The sequence below is a fragment of the Dendropsophus ebraccatus genome, chromosome 9 (assembly GCF_027789765.1).
Source record: "Dendropsophus ebraccatus isolate aDenEbr1 chromosome 9, aDenEbr1.pat, whole genome shotgun sequence".
Lineage (NCBI taxonomy): Eukaryota > Metazoa > Chordata > Amphibia > Anura > Hylidae > Dendropsophus > Dendropsophus ebraccatus.
The window spans coordinates 55,850,268-55,868,532 of NC_091462.1; the positions used below are offsets into that span (position 1 = coordinate 55,850,268).

Genomic DNA, 18,265 nt, shown 5'->3' on the forward strand with positions numbered 1-18,265 from the left:
GTCTAACTAACTGTGTAAAACTGTTAGATGGCTTGCATGTTGCTCAACCAATCAGAGCTGAGCAACTGGAGTCATCTGACAAAGGGAGGTTGGCCTGCCTCCCTCTTGATGATGTCATTGTCACAGAATGCCTTCCACAGAGCAGCCTGGGGTCAAAAGTCATTAGTCAAAGCGAGAGTCAGTACCTTGGCACTCCCGATCTGCCGACAAACAATGTACATACTTGTGGCTGACACAGTCCAGTGAACCCATGCTACCGGAGGTGCTCAATGTGAATAATCAGTCCAATGTAATATTGCTTTCACCAAGGATAGACGTGGCACTCACCAGTTGGTAGCAAAAACAAATATCTTCTTTATTAATATTAATGGATAAAGTGACACATGTCATATTCTTGAAATTTGGTCCGGTCCTTAAGGCCATTTTGGGCTTCGTCCTTACGAGGTTAAGGATCACTGCTATCGGGACCAAGAGAATAGGGTTATATAGTTAATTTTTTTTTTTTTTCCCTTGGTGTATGGTGCCTATATAGTGCTTCTAAACAGTGCTGCCACCAGTATACTCTTATACATTGCACAGGCAATCTGGAACTGTCATTGCTATTGAGCGGCACTGTCAGGAGCTACTTTGAAAGTGGCATAGAAAACATTTCATAGAGGAAACAGATGGCTGTTGGAATATTTCCTGAACAGACCTCTTTTCAATTTTGTTTTGTACATTATAAGGGCAGTCATCTTAAACAGTTTTTAACAGCATTTAGAGATATGCTTTACAGCTAGCCCCTTAGGCATTGACAACAATAGACAGGACCTGTCTTATTGACATTAACAGAAAAACATTACAAGATAACATTAAGAATACTTTGTGACCCTTAAAGAGGTCTTTCCACAGGGCGGGGGAGGCTGAGCAGTGAGCTTTATCAATTAAAATCTCTATCTACACAGATCACATTCTTTATCATCACACACAAAACAGGAATTCTCCGGCCTAGTGGTGAGAGTAAAAATTGCAAGATTTCAGGATTTTATAATATAGATGGTAAAATGGAAAATTTCGAAAAAGCAAAGCCAAAAAAGTATTGATTTAAATAATAGGTCATTTTCTGTGGATCCATTTAACTCTAAGGGGAGATTTGATTATTTGAACTGTGTTTGGATTTTGAGATTTGAACTATTTGTCAAGTGTTCACTACAGATACAGTATAAACACATGTTTTACTCTTCAGAAACTACACATAATTCTGTTGTACTAACACCTATATATATTTAGCAGTAGGTTGTAGTGCTACTCCTACCACCTTTGTATCTAGATATGTGTGCACTGGTATTGTTTCTGACACCTATGCATCTACTGTGTGGTATAAATTGCTGTGATTCTCTTATTTTTTTTCCTGAATGTAAACCCTCCTTCTAAAACCATGTTAACCCTCTCCCGCCGCTGCACAGTAAATTAACGTCGCTGCAGCCTATGTCCGATGCTGCAGCGATGTTAATTTACACTACAGGATGACACAGGCATAGAAGCTGCGTCTGTGTCATCCGGCTATTAGTGATAGCATGGGACCCGACTCAACTCTCAGAACCGGAGCACAGTCCCAGGCTATCACTGATAGCCGGGACTGCAGCATCTACCACACGACTGCAGCATCTATAGAGCTCCTCACAGAAAATTCTCCCTCTACAGAGGGAGAATTCTCTGTCCGGTGTCCATCGGGGCTCTGCAAAGTGATCGCAGAGCCCTAATGGTAGCCATGGAAACCGGAAGCCTGAGGCTTCCGGTTTCTTGACTACAGAGACCGACGGAGGGGGGCAGCTAGGGCAAGGTGTGGCCGGGGGGGGGGGGGAAGGAGGCAGGGCGCGGCTGTGCACTCTCTGCCCTCCCCAAGATTGTGACAGCGCCAGGGGACATAGGAGAGGGGGCAGACATAGGGACATCAACTTATGGGATCATTATGATCCCATAAGCTGATGTCCAAAAATGACCTGGGCATTGAATCAATGACCCATGGTCGTGAAAGGGTTAAAGTATAAATCCTTTAAACAGGGATTTTATTTCCTTTGATAATTAAACACATTTTGCTTCCATGTACTGTATGCATTTTCTAAAATTAGCTGCCTTGTTCACGCTAATATTTCAGTGTCTCTAATTGGGTTGAAATGTGTGAAAGGATTAGAAAGAACAGTTGATCTGAAGTTTTTCCTTCAAAGAAATGTTTTAACTCGAGTTCACTTATAATATGAATTGATACCACTAATTGTGCAAAGAAAAAAGATGAGAACTCCATGGAAGAAATGTTTATATGATCCTCATTGCACTTTCATGGTTGAGCATAGTAAATTTATATCCTGCATATAAGGACTTTGGAGCTTTTACTCTAATTTATGGAAATAGATAAATGGCTTATCATCATAAATCTTCAATCGCCACACCTTTTTAAGTAAAAGGGTATGACCAATCTTCAAAGGGACTTTACAAATACGTGGATGTATATTTTTTTAATAAAATAGACGATAATAAACACAATCTAAAAATATATGTATATAATAACCACTGGGCCCAAGTGGTGATTCTTATAGCTAAAAATAGGTATACATGAAATAAACTGTTAGTGCAACATATAAGTCTCTCTTAATGGAGGATACTGTCTCTCACAAAGGATTGGAGACTAATGAGCTTTTTCTTAGATCATTAGATCAATCGTGAAAAGAAGGAAAATTGGTGTAATACACCTCTCACCAGACTGCAATATCAGGCGGCCGTTCTATCTCTGGACTCACTGCAGTGAACGTGAATAATCGTCTCAGACAGAGCTGTACCAAGTTGCGCTGGCCTTGGCGTTGTTTCTGCTAAATGGAGGCTTGTTTTACATGGAAGGATTGCTACTGTCAGGTAGAGCCAGAGTAACCACGGCGATGTTCCTGCTCTCAGCGGCTGTATACAGGTGAGATGGAGCGCTGCTGTTGCACGGGAATCCACCTGTCAGTCACAGTGTCTGTAATAGATGGTTTTTCAAGCCGCCTAATCAGGATTGTAGTATTGCAGTGATGTATGTCTGGGGAGGTGAACTGACTGTACCAGATATGAAATCACTCAGCTAAACGCGTTTCAAGGCAACCAGGGTATCTTCATCAGTAGCTCATGACAGAGCAGGACAGAACAGCCTGGAGGAGGGGAGTCTGATTTTAGTTCTATGAGGTACACAAGGAGCTGTTGTCAGTATATATAGTGAGTACACTTAATACTGTACCTTAAACAAATTTACTATAAAGTGGCCAATCACTTTAAGTATATATGGTATATTCTGATACCAAAATATGTACAGACATAATTATTTAGTGTGTCAAGATACACTTTTTTTTATGACTCTCAATATTGAAGTGGTTGACAGAGTATTTCTTCAAACAGATTTAATCTTTCCCTAATCTATCGCTGAGACTCTTAGTAATGTACCAATTTGATCTCAAGCTGTGGCATCAGCAGGAGATGTACCATACAGAAGGCATTTTGCAGTGCCAGTGCAGCCTGTTCCACCTTCTCCCAATTTATGTGATTTCATTCACAATGATATAATTGCTCACTATGTTTTGAAATACATTAATAATTAAAAAGGTATAAATATTTGTTAATGATAATTAGTCAGTTTATGATGCTCATCAGTCAGCTGGTCATGCTACTGTAGCTACAGCAAAATATGTTTTTCATGTCAATCACATATGGCTAAAGTTAGTTGATTTCTCAGATCTTTTGAGTTTGGTAAGCACTGACAAGTGACAAACTTGCCTTTTCTTGTGGTTGTGAATTATTTTTATTTTTTAGTCCGTGTGTTTAGAAGGAGCAGTTTGATTCTTAATGTATTGATTTTGTTTAACATACCCTTTGACCTTCATGATTGGTAAAAGGATCCGGAAGATGTGCTTGGCTGAGTGCTTCTCTCTGTGGCTCGCTACTTTGCCCATCTCACTGCAGAAGGCATATAGTACATCCATGGATCCTTTCTCCTGCAGCAAGATGGGGAGAAAAGCGCTCAGCTTGTTCCAGTGATTGGTGGGGCAGCATGTGCAGCCCTGAGCCGTAATTCTCTCTGAACAACAGGACGGCTTAAAGGGGTACTCCGGCTCGGGGGTATTTTTAAGCTATGGCCGGGGAGGGGGTGTTTTTAGACGGCGGATGTCGCTTACCTCCCGGATTCCAGCGCCGGGTCCCGGATCGTGCTGTGCCGTACACCCGTCCCGCGGCCGCTTCCTGGTGTGAGCTGCAGCATGAGACGCGACGTCTTAAAGTAGCTCAGCCATTAGCATTTTTCTAAGGTCACCGCGTGCGCTTAGTTATGGGATAATTTTATTGCCAGCGTCATTACATGTTTTGTTTAGTTTTTTTTGCTACTTTTTTACTTTCCCACCATGGGCACTGCACTTGAGGATTGCCTGATGACAGGCAGGTTACAGTGCAATGCTGATCTGCACTACACTGTAACCTGCCTGTCATAGACATTGCTTATCCTTAGGGCTGAGTCTCATGAGCTTCCATAGCTATGACACAGGAGGCCTCTGGGAAGCATTTTGTTGTCATAGCAACCACCAGGCCTGTGCGATCGCTTCTGTACATCCCCGATGGCAAGCAGGGGGAATTCTTTCTCTCTTCTGCACTGATCACACTGATCGCAACATCTATAGGGTTAACCCTCAGCATCGGAGCGCAGCTCAGATGCTAACAGTTGTGGCAGGTCTCTGGCTATGACTGGTAGCCGGGACCCGCCGCCAGACGGCATGGGCGCAGCTTTTGCACCTGTTTCATCACAGGACATAATTGTATGTCCATGATTGGTAACTCACCGCAAAAAATTATGTACGGTTACGTCCTCGGTCCTGAAGGGGTTAATAAATTTTATGTGCTTTTAGTTTTCTCTTTCTGATTATATGTATTATTTGGCTGTTCCAAGGCTTTTTTTTTTTTTTTTTTTGAGCAGTGTAGCCTTTTCCCATAATGAATCTTAGTGAATTTGGCATTTTACAAAAAGCAGTCAGTTCTGGGCATATTGTTAGTATGTATAATTGGAAGCAAAATGGCTGTCATATTATCCTTTCTGTGTGGCTATTAAAATAATTATAGCCTTTTTAGTTGAGTGTTTCCTTTGTCTTCATGTTTGTTTTTCTTAATGCTACAATTCAGGAGTCCATGCAGGATCTTTGTACCTTTCTAGTCAGGTATGGTAATAGTGTTATTCTCTTCCATGTTCTGTTGCTCAGTGTGGTTTAGCATTGATAAAGGTTGTTCATATAGAAACAGAAAATATGTCCCAAGGTTACTTAAGAAATGCTAAACACTGAAAGGACCTGGAGAAATACTTAGGAATTATAGGTGACACCAGCCGTCAGACAAATATGATCATGGGATGCATTAATAGGGGACATAAAGCACTTTACCAATCTCTAGTCAGGCTGCACATTGTCTACAGTTTTTGGCATTTTGGCATAGCAGATTTTGAATGGGTTGAAAGGGGTGAAACCAAAGTAATAACTGGTCAGAAGCTTTGACTTTCCAAGCATAGTTTTGCAACTGCTGGACGGCCAAAGGTTCCCCATCCCTGGAATAAATGGAGGCTGACAATCAGTGGCATTTGTCTATAGGCTTTGATAGAATCCGTTTAAGGGCATATGTACCTTACTTGCTGTGAACATTATGCATATGCAGGTAATCTCATGGCATGTAATCAGTGAGTTTGTCACCCCTGTACTCCTACAGTGCTTCAAACCCATTGATAACCTGTGGATTTTCCTGCATGAAATTTGCAACAAGTACGATACATGTGAGTGTACCCTTGCTAAATCATCATGAAAATATATTCATCCCCCATATGCTTTCATGTTAATATGCCAAGCAGCAAAATAATTTTTCACTACATTTCAGTGGATGAAATAGTATGGTGTACCACACTAATGGGCATGGGTAAAACTTGAGGCAGACAGTCCCTTACTAACTGTTATTAATAGGGAAGCTGAATTGCTAATTCTTGTTTGTCAGTGATGAATTGCTAAATATGATAAAGAGATGCCTTTTGCATTTTCCCTTTTTTGTATAAATGAGAATGATATTCTTTTCTAATAGGCAGATTTGTATAGATTACACTATTGTGCATCACAAAGTGTTTTGCAATGGTTTATGCCTGCAAGAACAAACCTAGTTTTATTGCTTCTCAAGATGTAATCTTTGTGCATTAAACGTGATAAATGTTAGTCCATTCCCTGGCTATTGTCTGCACTTCTTGGAATTCAACCCATATCTTACATATATTACTGCCTCTTCATCTTGGTAGGTTTTTGCTACATTTAAATTGTCAAAAATAATCAGATATTATTTAGCTATGTTCTGTTGTTGATTTGAGCAAAGTTAGGTCAAGCGGAAGTGGAACTTTATAGGAAAAAAATAGGGATACTTAAGCAAAGTAAGTAACACTAGGTACATTGTTTTTTGTGTTTTTTTACATAAACTGACCGGTGCTGGCACGGGGATGCCGCTACAGCAGTCTTTTTTTTTTTTTTTTTTTTGAACAGCTACCTGGTCCGGTCAGCACACGGGGCCGGTCTATTACTGAGCACTGGCTGGGCATAAGGCACTGACTGCCGGCCCTCCCCTGATGACATTTTTTCCCCTCTGTGACACGGCTCCATTAGAATCAATGGAGTTGTGTCACAGAGGGGAGGGGGGATTGTCACTTTGGGGGCCCCTCAGTGCTACATACCCAGCTGGTGCTCGGCAATAGACTGGAACCATGTTTGGGAACCGGACAGTGGTTTAAAAAAAGCACTGCGGCACTGGCATCCCTGCACTGGTCTGTTGATGTAAAAAAAACACGAAAAATATGATGTACCAAATGGTACATTCGCTTTAAGATATTATTCCCCAAAACAGCATAAATAGTATTTCCAAAATTGTTTAGTAAGTGCTATTACTGGGTAGTAGCCTGATTGATGAGACCCCTTCACATGAACTTTTAGAATAATGGTGCCACAATATCGCTCATGGTTCAGCACCATGTGGCCTGTTACTCAGATAGCTGAAAAACCTTACACTGGCACATCATCTGCCCATGTGAACATCTCTTAAGTGAGTTTTTGTTTTATTTATACAATTACTAGGGATGGTCCGAAACTGCTGAGGTTCGGGTTCGTATGAGATCAGATGGCATCAGATTCCCGCTGTCTGCCTGCTCCGTGCAGCGGGTGGATACAGCGGGAGGACCGCCTGGAAAACTGGGATACAGCCTATGGCTGTATCCCAGTTTTCCAGGCGGTCCTCCTGCTGTATTCACCCTCTCCACAGAGAGGGCAGACAGCGGGAATCCTTGCCGAGAGTTCGGGTTCGTATGAACCCGAACCGAACTCGGTTCGGGCCATCTCTAACAATTACCATGCAATTCAGCTAAAGATTGTATCCATCTTTACTTTATAATTGTTTCCATTACCTGCAAAATATCTTTAAATTAAATATCTAAAAATTTACAATTGTGTTTGTTGCCAGAAGAAAGTAATATTTATAAGACTGATATAAATGTCCAAGAATCTTCGCATGCATAGTGGATACATGTACAGGCAATAGTTCAACCTATTATTGTAAACTTAAATAAAATGACCAAGGATATGTCACCAGCCCTTTTTAATCATTGAGTTCACATGTTTTAGGATTACCTACTGTGGGCAGGTACAATAAATCAAGCACACATCAATGCAAATCCAAAAACGAACACTGAGAAATAGTATATATCATCCACAAGACGTGAGCGATTTTCAAATAATCTCAATTTTGTCAGTTTGTGAGAATTCTGGTTCGCTAGATCTGCCCCAATCATCAGTAAGTTGGAAGTTTCTAGGAGTACACATTTATACATTTATTTATTTTGTTGTTATCATGCTGTAAAACAAAGCTGTACTTACCAGAAATTCAGGTCCAGTCTCCTGAAGGCAGATTTTCTGACTATTGGTTGAAAAAAACAGACTAAACTCCAGTGCACGGCTCACTGTGTCCGTCAATCACATGACTGCCTTCTCTCTGTGAGCGCCTAGGTGGCTTGGGATACACAGGACTTCCTGTTTTTTGACTGTTTCCTGTTTTTTTGAGAAAAGAACAGTCAGGAAACAGGAAGTGCCGTGTTTTCCATGATAGCTAAAAAATAAATAATGAATGTAAATTGCAAAATTGCTTTATATCACATCTACTGTTGATTTATATTTTGAAAGTTTTAACGACAGTGACCCTTTAAGTGTTTTTTCAGCCTTTTTAGTGCCAATGAGTTGGAGTCCATGTGGCTAGCAATAAATGTGACATTTTATCCTTAAAAGATAATAGATAAAATTCAGTTAAAATTATAGCACAATAAATAGGTGAATTTCTGCAATGTTTCTTCTTCCTTGCTCATCCTGGTAACAATTTGCCATGTTATCTTAATTAATCATTAAATGTTGTCAGGCTGTCATCATATGGTTAATTATCAAAGACTCTATTTCAAATAGTAGCGACCCTTTCCTCTGTTGCCATAGAAACAGATGCAACAGTAGCTATTAGCTAAAATCATATTTTTTTTTATCTTTTTTTTTTTTTTAACAGTTTTTAGTTTGACAGAGGCTAAGAACCTTACTAAAAAATATGTAACCGTTCAAAATAATATATAACAGAATAATCTCTACATAAAATAATTCTCGTTTTTTGTGAGCATTTTATTGTTGTAGCATTGTAGATTGAAAGCCATTGTCCCCAGTTTTCAAATGCCTCAAGAGGATAAACCCCATTCAAATTTAAAATAGGAATGCCAAAATTCTGTATTGAAAAGAATTAGAAAGAATGAAGCTTTTTTGAATACTAATAATGGTTGCATATTATTTTAGGTGGTTATAGGCAACTGATAACTAAATGCTACCCTTGGGTTCTTCGAGCTGTGCACTCCTCTCCTGCACTTCATTCATGCATACATATATGGTGCACTCTCCTGCAGTGCACCACTCTCCTGCACTTCGTTCATGTATACATATATGTACACTTTGGTGCGTAACAGAGAACTGTGTATGAACACAGTACAGAACATAGTACTTCTTTAGCTGTTTAGAGATCATTTATTGTTTTAGGGTCCATTTACACAGAAAGATTATCTGCCAAAGATTTGAAGCCAAAGCCAGGAATGGATTTGAAAAGAGAAGAAATCTCAGGCTTTCCTTTATGACCTGATCTTAGTTTATAGTCTGTTTCTGGCTTTGGCTTCAAATCTTTGGCAAATAATCTTTCTGTGTAAATGGACCCTTACTGTGGTGGTCTTATAATCAATGCTCCTGCCTAGCCAGATTTCCATTCCACACTGATGAGGTGCAAAACCCTGAAACAGCTGTCTGTGAATGGATACCTGGCTTTGGTATTTCTCTAGTCACATTTTTAGACATTTTTATAAATTGACTTGAATATTGACTAAAGGGGACACTTAATATGGTGGTTTTCCTTATAGGAACCACCCCTTGGCTAGGTCCTTCCCCTTGGCTAGTCCCATGTTTTGACACTCTTAAATGAGGCTCCATGGACTCTTTTTGCATAACGGTATAGAGTAGTGTACAGCAGCTAAAGCCCCTATTACACGGGTGATCTGCAGGAGCAAGTGCCAACCTGTCAAGCCAGCGCTCGCTTGCTCCTCCTCCTGTTCACTGCTGGTGCTATTACATGAGCCGACAGCGAGCGGGTAAGAGACGGGGGGCTGCCCGTGCGGTCTTTAATTAATCTGGGAAACCCATAGAACATAGCTGCGATCTGCTGCCGTTGCTCCTATTGCACGGGGCAGATCCTTGCTATCCGGATCATTGGTCTTTTAACGTGTTGAAACACATTAAAAGACAACCATCATCTGACATTGTGCATGTCGGCTGATCGTTGCCTTTTATTATCCAAAGTGATTATTGGCTGTAATGGGCGATAATCACTGTGTAATAGAGCTCACATAGCGCTGCCTATTGTCTGTTCTGCAAAATCTATAATCAAACACTGAAATTTCAAAACTACACTTTTGTGTGCATTTCCAGTGCAAACAAAATGCTTGTGCTTATATATATCTATCAGTAGAAACTGCAATAAATAGGCCAGATTTACTAAAACTGTAATTTGTTTCTGAAAGTGCAGACTTCAAATAAGCCAAATTTAAGAAAGTATTTGAGGCTGAATGATAAATTTGGTGTACAGTAGCTAGAGACTGTCTAGTCTCTAGTATTAGTTGGCTTGCTTCAAACCAAAAGCTTGCACCAAATATTTGATGAATTTCTCATTTCATTTAGGCCTCACCACTTCACACTGAAACAATTTCACCTTTACCTGTGTCATTCTTTTTTTTGTTGGACCCACTGGAAGGTGTCTAAAAAGTTTTTTAAACCCATAATAAATGTGGTGCAAGTCATAAGAATCCTGGCACATCTGCATTAGTGAATTTAGGCCAATGTCAAACATAATGTTGCAGAGTGATGGCCATTTCACAGCTAGTGTGCTTCTTTTGGATCTGACTGACAACCCTTCAATATATATATACAAATACAAACAAACTAAGGATGGTCTGAACCTGCCAAGGTTCGGGTTCGTATGAACCCAAACGCTCGGCATCAGATTCCCGCTGTCTGGCCGCTCCGTGCAGCGGGTGGATACATCGGGAGGACCGCCTGGAAAACTGGGATACAGCCTATGGCTATGGCTGTATCCCAGTTTTCCAGGCGGTCCTCTCGCTGTATCCACCCTCTTCACGGAGCGGGCAGACAGCGGGAATCATTGCCGAGAGTTCGGGTTCATACGAACCCGAACCTCGGCAGGTTCGGACCATGCCTAAAACAAACCCTATTAATAATAGGAGTATTATTAATAGGGTTTGTTTTAGGGATGGTCCGAACCTGCCGAGGTTCGAACCTGCCAGGTTCGGACCATCCCTAAAACAAACCCTATTAATAATACTCCTAATATTAAAATCCTACTTGGTTCAAGACAAAAAGCACACATGCAAAGTGTGTCAAGAAACTAAATATGCCTATTAATACCCAAAAGAACAAGAAAATGCATACTACAGATCTATTCAGGGAATGCAATCGTATTTTTTTTTCTGTAGGAATGTCTTATGGCGATCGCTTCCCCCTACATTCTGTTTGACTGTTAGCAAGCACATAAACCTCTATTTCTATAGAGGTTTCTATAACCCTTATCAACCTTTTGCATATGCATTACCAAGTGAAGGCTACCTTTTTCAGTTATGAACGGCTTTAGATGTTCAAAGATTTTATATATGAAGGTCTCATCTTACCATTGCATATCCTACAAATGTTGTCCCACACATGCTAAAAATCCTTTACATGAACAATTACATTGGGTCAGGATGAGATATATTCAACATGGTTGCATGAGACTTTAGTCACATCATGTCGTTTCCTAAATTTATTGAGGGGCATTACATGCAAATAATATATTTATCCTGTCCCCTTTATCTCTGTATGGTACAGGCTTTGTTACACATTGGGCAACCCAATTGTCTTGGATCGGCATTAGAGATGAGTGAACCTCGAGCATGCTCGAGTCGATCCGAACCCGAACTTTCGGCATTTGATTAGCGGTGGCTGCTGAACTTGGATAAAGCCCTAAGGCTATGTGGAAAACATGGATATAGTCATTGGCTGTATCCTTGTTTTCCAGACAACCTTAAAGCTTTATCCAAGTTCAGCAGCCCCAGCTAATGAAATACCGAACGTTCGGGTTCGGATCGACTACCGAACCCGGTTCGCTCATCTCTAATCAGCATTTATACTCTCCACCCTGTGGATGGATGTAATGCATGTGCTTTGGTGTTTTTTTGCTGGAGAAATCTTTGTTATTATGAATAATGTGCATTTTACCTAGGGTTGAGTCACAAGAGACTTTGTCAAGAAGTAAGCATAAAGAGAAGAGAGCCCCCTCCTTAGAGTCGGTTATTGAGCTGTGTAAGGGTCCTGTTACACAGAAAGGTTATTCAGCGAAATTGTTATATTCGAATTCAAGCAAAAATCTTTCTGTGTAAATATTGTTTGCACTTAATCATTTCATGTTATAGGACGTTAAAAGCCACTAACAGCCAACATGCACAATGTCAGCTAATTGTGTTGTTTCAACATGTTAAAGAACTACAATCACATCAGCGCGTTTCTCTATGTAATAGGGGCGGCCGCAACAGACCACTGTTGACTTCAAATGGCAACCCAAACAATCTAAGGATCGTGCGGGCAGCAGCTCCCGCTGCTCACTGTCTCTGCATGGAATAGTACAGGCAGCGAGAGGGGAAGTGAGCACTAACCTGACAGGTCGTTGTTAGCTTCCCCCTCAATATTGTGCAGTGTAATGGGGCCTTAAAGCTCTTTAAGCAGGCACCAATGTGCTAGATCAGTTCTTGTATAAGTCAGTGTCTGCCCATATTAACCCCTTCGTGCTGCAGCTAGTTTGGGCCTTAATGACCAGGCTAATTTTTCAAAATCTGACCTGTCTCACTTTATGCTCTTATAGCTCAATGATGCTTTAACGAATGCTAGCGATTCTAAGATTGCTTTTTCGTCACATATGGCACTTTATGATAGTGGCAAAATTTGGTCACTACTTTGTGTGTTTTTTGTGAAAAACATCAAAATATCATGAAAAATTAAAAAAATTTGCATTTTATGAACTTTGAAATTCTCTGCTTCTAAAAAAAGAAAGTCGTAGCAAATTAGTTACTAAGTCACATTACCAATATGTCTTCTTTATTCTTGCATAATTTGGTAAACATATTTTACTTTTTTAGGGTGTTACGGGGCTTAGAAATTTATCAGCAAATTGTCACATTTTCGTGAAAGTTTCCAAAACTGATTTTTTTAGGGAACAGTTCTTTTTTTAAATGCATTTAGAAGTCTGGTATCCTGAAAAGCCCCATAAGTGACCCCATTTTGGAAACTACACACCTTAAAGAATTAATCTAGGGGTATAATGAGCATTTTAACCCTACAGGGGCTGGAGGAAAATATTCACAATTAGGCAGTAAAAAAATAGAAAATTAAAATTTTCCAATAATATATACGTTTAGATTAAAGTTTCTAATTTTCAAAAGGAACATGAGAGAAAAAGCACCCCAAAATTTGTAACGCAGGTTCTCTTGAGTACAACGGTACCCCATATGTGGGCGTAAACCACTGTATGGGCACACAGCAGGGCTCAGAAGGAAGGGAGCGCCAATTAGCTTTTCCAATGCAGATTTTGCTGAAGAAGTTTCTGAGTGCCAGGTGCGTTTGCAGTGCCCCTGTAGTGTCAGCAGACAGAAAAAAAACCATAAGTCACCCCATTTTGGAAAGTGCACCCCTCAAAGAATTCATCTTGGTGAGAGGTGAGCATTTTGACCCCACAGGTATTACAGGAAAGTATTCAAAAGAAGACAGTAAAAATGAAAAACTCAAATTTTTCCAATAATATGTTGGTTTAGTTTGAAATTTCTCAATTTCACGAGGAACAGGAGAGAAATGTCACCCCAATATATGTAAAACAGGTTCTCCTGAGTAGAACGGTACCCCATATGTGGGCATAAACTACTGTATGGGCACACAGGAGGGCTCAGAAGGGAAGGAGCGCCAATTAGCATTTTCAGTGCAGATTTTTCTGAAGAAGTTTCTGAGCGCCAGGTGCGTTTGCAGCGCCCCTGTAGTGTCAGCAGAATAGATTCCCCCCAAAAGTCACCCCATTTTGGAAAGTGCACCCCTCAAATAATTCATCTTGGGGTGTGGTGACCATTTTGACCCCACAGGTATTAGAGGAAAGTATTCAAAATTGGCCAGTAAAAATGAAAAACTCGAATTTTTCCAATAATATGTTGGTTTAGTTTGAAATTTCTCAATTTGACGAGGAACAGGAGAGAAAACGTACCCCAAAATCTGTAACGCAGGTTCTTCTGAGTACAACGGTACCCCATACGTGGGCATAAACCACTGTATGGGCACACAGCAGGGCTCAGAAGGGAAGGAGTGCCAATTTACTGGAGCAAAACCGCAGCTAGTAATGGTTATTAGAATAGTGCAGTTACTAAAATAAAAAAAATAAAAAATGAGATTACAGGTAATGTGGGGTGGTTACGGGCAACCAGGGGTGGTTATGGGCAACCTTAGGTGGTTACAGGTAATCTGGGGTGGTTACGGACAACATGGGGTGGTCACGGGCAACCTGCTGTGGTTACGGCAACCTGGGGTGGTTACAGGCAAGGTGGGGTGGTTACGGGCAACCTGCAGTGCTTACAGACAATCTGGGGTGGTTACGGGCAACGTGGGGTGGTTACGGATAAACTGACGTGCTTAGAGTTAATCTCGGGTGGGTACCTGTAATCTGGCATGGTTACCTCAATCTGGAGGGGGTCATTGGCAATTTGGGGTGGTCAGTGGCAACATGCAGTGGTCAGAGGCAACCTGCGGTGGTCGGAGGAAACCTGCGGTGGTCAGAGGCAACCTGCGGTGGTCAGAGGCGACGTGGTGTGGTCAGAGGCGACGTGCGCTGGTTACAGGAATCGTGGGGTGGTTACGGGCAACCTGCTGTGCTTACAGACCATCTGGGGTGGTTACGGGCAACGTGGGGTGGTTACGGGCAACCTGCAGTGTTTACAGACAATCTGGGGTGGTTACGGGCAACCTGCTGTGCTTACAGACAATCTGGGGTGGTTACGGGCAACCTGCAGTGTTTACAGACAATCTGGGGTGGATACGGGCAAGGTGGGGTGGTTACGGGTAACCTGCAGTGCTTACAGACAATCTGGGGTGGATACGGGCAATTTGGGGTGGTCAGAGGCGCCGTGGCGTGGCCAGAGGCATCGTGGCGTGGCCAGAGGCATCGTGGCGTGGTCAGAGGCATCGTGGTGTGGTCATAGGCAACGTGCGGTGGTCAGAGGCAAGTTGCGGTGGTCAGAGGCAAGTTGCGGTGGTCAGAGGCAACGTGCGGTGGTTACGTGCAATCTGGGGGGTTACATGTAATCTGGCGTGATTACGGGAAACCTGGGGGGGTTATGTGTAACCTGGAAGGGTTACAGACACGACTTGGGGGGTGGGGGGACATCACTTTTTATCCCCTGTCACCAATCATTTATGGTGACAGTAGATAAAAAGTGCCGGCGGCACATGGTACAAGCGATCAGCGGTATATAGTATATACCGCTGATCGCTTGTACCGGGACCCCACAAGGGGGTCCCCGATGACTGCCCCATGCTCTCCGCTACCTCCGGTGGCGGAGAGCATGGGGCTTTCATCCATGTAATCCCCTTTACCGACGGCTGCCGCTATAACGTTAATAGCGGCGATCGTCGGTAAGGGGGGGGGGGGGCGGGACGGACCCCGCACACTGCCCCAACCCCTCAGCTACCTCCGGGGTGGGGGCCATCCCGGCCCCGCAGCCTTATTCTCTGCCATCGCCGTAAAAAGCTGATGGCAGCAGAATAAGGACCACCCTTAGTGACCGCCATAAAAAGCCGTATCGGCGGTCACTAAGGGGTTAAGGACCCTTAGTTTCTGAAAATATATAACTAAATAGTAATTATTTATAGCGTGATGCCTTATGAATTATTGTCAAAATGCATTTTTGTCCAGTACCATAGCATTGTTGTTGCAGTGTGTTTTTGATGGTGTTTCATGTCATCAGCATAGGTTACTTATGTACACTGTAGAAAGATACAATATTTTATTTTTTAAATAAATTACTCACATCTGCATTTTAATAAACAGAAATAGACAACATGTTGAGTTTTGGTAAGTGTTTGCTTTGAATAAATGCTAAGTTTACAGTACTCTATAATAACTAGCAGGGCAAAAAGTAAGCAACACTCAATTGCTTGTCTTTTATGTTTTGTGAAATGAGAAGACCAAGTTACTTTTAGCAGATCAAACATGCGTTATGAGTTAGGAAGAATGGAAAGCTATCATTACCGGAACACAATATGTTCAGGTAAGCACTTTTGATACTGCTCAAACATTCCACAGACCAAACAGATCAGCAAAAATGTTGGTTAACTTTTATACTGACAGATTCTTCTACAAGTCTTTATTTCTATATTAGCTTTTTAAAAAAAACACCTTTATTAAAACCATATTATGCTTGTTCAAGTGTTTTGATTTATCCCAGGATGGAGTCCCAAGGTCACTGATATGAACTATACCATCTGTACAATTTACCTTGAGAATTCCCACAAATGTAAATAGGAGAGGTAAGGGGCTCAGTTTGTGTGCAAATTAGCATCATGTTTCTCATGTACATATGTTTAACTTTTTGTTTTGATGGAGTACAGCAACCGCATAATACAAGATGCAATGCTTTCTAGTAAATGATGCCACCAAGGGTCACTTCCTTCTCCTGGAAAAGAAAGAGAGCATTTGTTACTGTATTAGCATCTTCACCTTGTTCCATTGCTGTACAATTGCTGTGACCTTAGAACCTGTCCAAACCAATTTATTAAAGAAACAGGCAACACTAAAAGGATACAGGTGCAGTCTATAGTCTGCAAGGGGCAGTGTGTGTTTTCACATACTTGCCTTGCCACAGGGGTGCAGTTCTGTGTGTAAAGGCATGCTTGCTACTTGTGAAATTGTTTTGAGGGCTGTATACAACATGTATCCAAGAATCCTGCTTATCCATGTACTGTAAATGGATAAATGTTCCTGTTTAAAAAAGAAAATTGGACTTTCTTATATCCACATTTTAAAACATATTTTCTTTTTTCAAACTGTAACCTTCACCCTTTGGATACTGTCCCTCTGTTTACACTTATGATAGTTTTAATGAGTTTAATGTTCTGAATATTAGAAGAGTACCTGCGTCGTGTAGGAAGCTGTCATCTGTCCTCTTATTTCTATGGGCAAGTAAATAACAGGTGGTGTTGCTTTTATATTAATTCACTTTTGGCAGCATGATAACTGTTTAGTGCATAAATGTAAATTTCCTAAATTCTATTTAAAACTCTATTTTGGGAGCATGAAACATATTCCTGTTATGACTATTGCCATTTCTAATTCTACATACCTTAGTTAAACCATGTTCATGACTTAGTTAGTTGAACCTTTCATGACTAAGCCTACTTTGGAGTTAATGGATGCCTTTTTGCTTGGTGACCATGGCATGATGCTCAGAAAAAATCCTGGAGGTGGGTGGTCCACTTCTGACACGAGCCATTGTATGGAACTTCCTCAAGTGCCATAACACACAATGCAATCTACGGCACTCCCGGGAGTTCCTTACCATGGCTCTTGTCAGAAGAGGACCTCCCACCTGCAGGATTTTTTCGGAGAATGCTCCTCCAGTCGCCAAATGAGAGTTTATCTTTTTTAAAGGGTACCTATCATTTAAACAAACTTCTAACATGTCATAGTAACATGTTAGAGGTTTATATCGGTCAGGGGTCCGGGCGCAGAGAACCCCGACAATCATTAGAATGAGGTGGCAGAAGCGCACAGTAGGGGGCACTCTGCCTCTTCATCTTCTCAGTGCTAAAGTAACAGTTTACTGAACTATAATGGAGCCCTATGAAACTTCCGGTAATTGCTGCAATTCCGTCCACCACTTTAGCAGAGCGATGGAGGGGTTCTCAGTACCTGAACCCCGACTGATACGAACCTCTGGCATGCTGCTTTAATAGGTAAGCTTTAACGACTGCACTTTTTTTTTCATGTTGGCAATATCCATTTAATAGAACCATTGCTTGACTAAGTTGGTAAATTACTGCCCCATGTGAAAGACCCATCAATCAGCTTGCAAACAAGCAATAGCTCATTCCTAGGCTGATTGCTGGGATGTACTTTTTGTACTTTTTGCTCTGGTTATTAAACATGCTGTAAATTTTTAGGATAGCTTGTAATAATTAACAAGGGAAAAAGTAAGCAACTATCAACTACTTGTTTATGAAATGAGAAGGGCAATTCACTTTTAACAGATTAAATGTTAAAGGACAACTCCCGTGCTAAGGAAAAAAAACAAAAACCAATCAGAAACATAGCTTTTATACTTATCATCCCTCCTGAGCTGTCACTGTTTGAATTTCCCACCGTCTGTGTACCTTCTGATTTCTAGTCTTGTTCTTCATTTCTTCCTTGCTTCCTGGTTTCAGCTTCCCATGATGCATTTTGGCTGCTGTGACAAGCCAGCCCCCTGCTTTGACACTGCAAGTGCCTGCCCCTCCATTTACTACAACTCCCATCATACACTAAACATGACCCCACCCCACCACACTGAAGCTGCACACATATACTT

The 18,265-nt window shown here is 41.4% G+C and overlaps 1 protein-coding gene across 6 annotated transcripts in view; it reads left to right on the forward strand.

The window, feature by feature from the left end:
* PARD3B (par-3 family cell polarity regulator beta) overlaps positions 1–18,265 on the forward strand; it is a 926,479-nt gene that overhangs the window by 86,067 nt on the left and 822,147 nt on the right. The window lies entirely within an intron of this gene.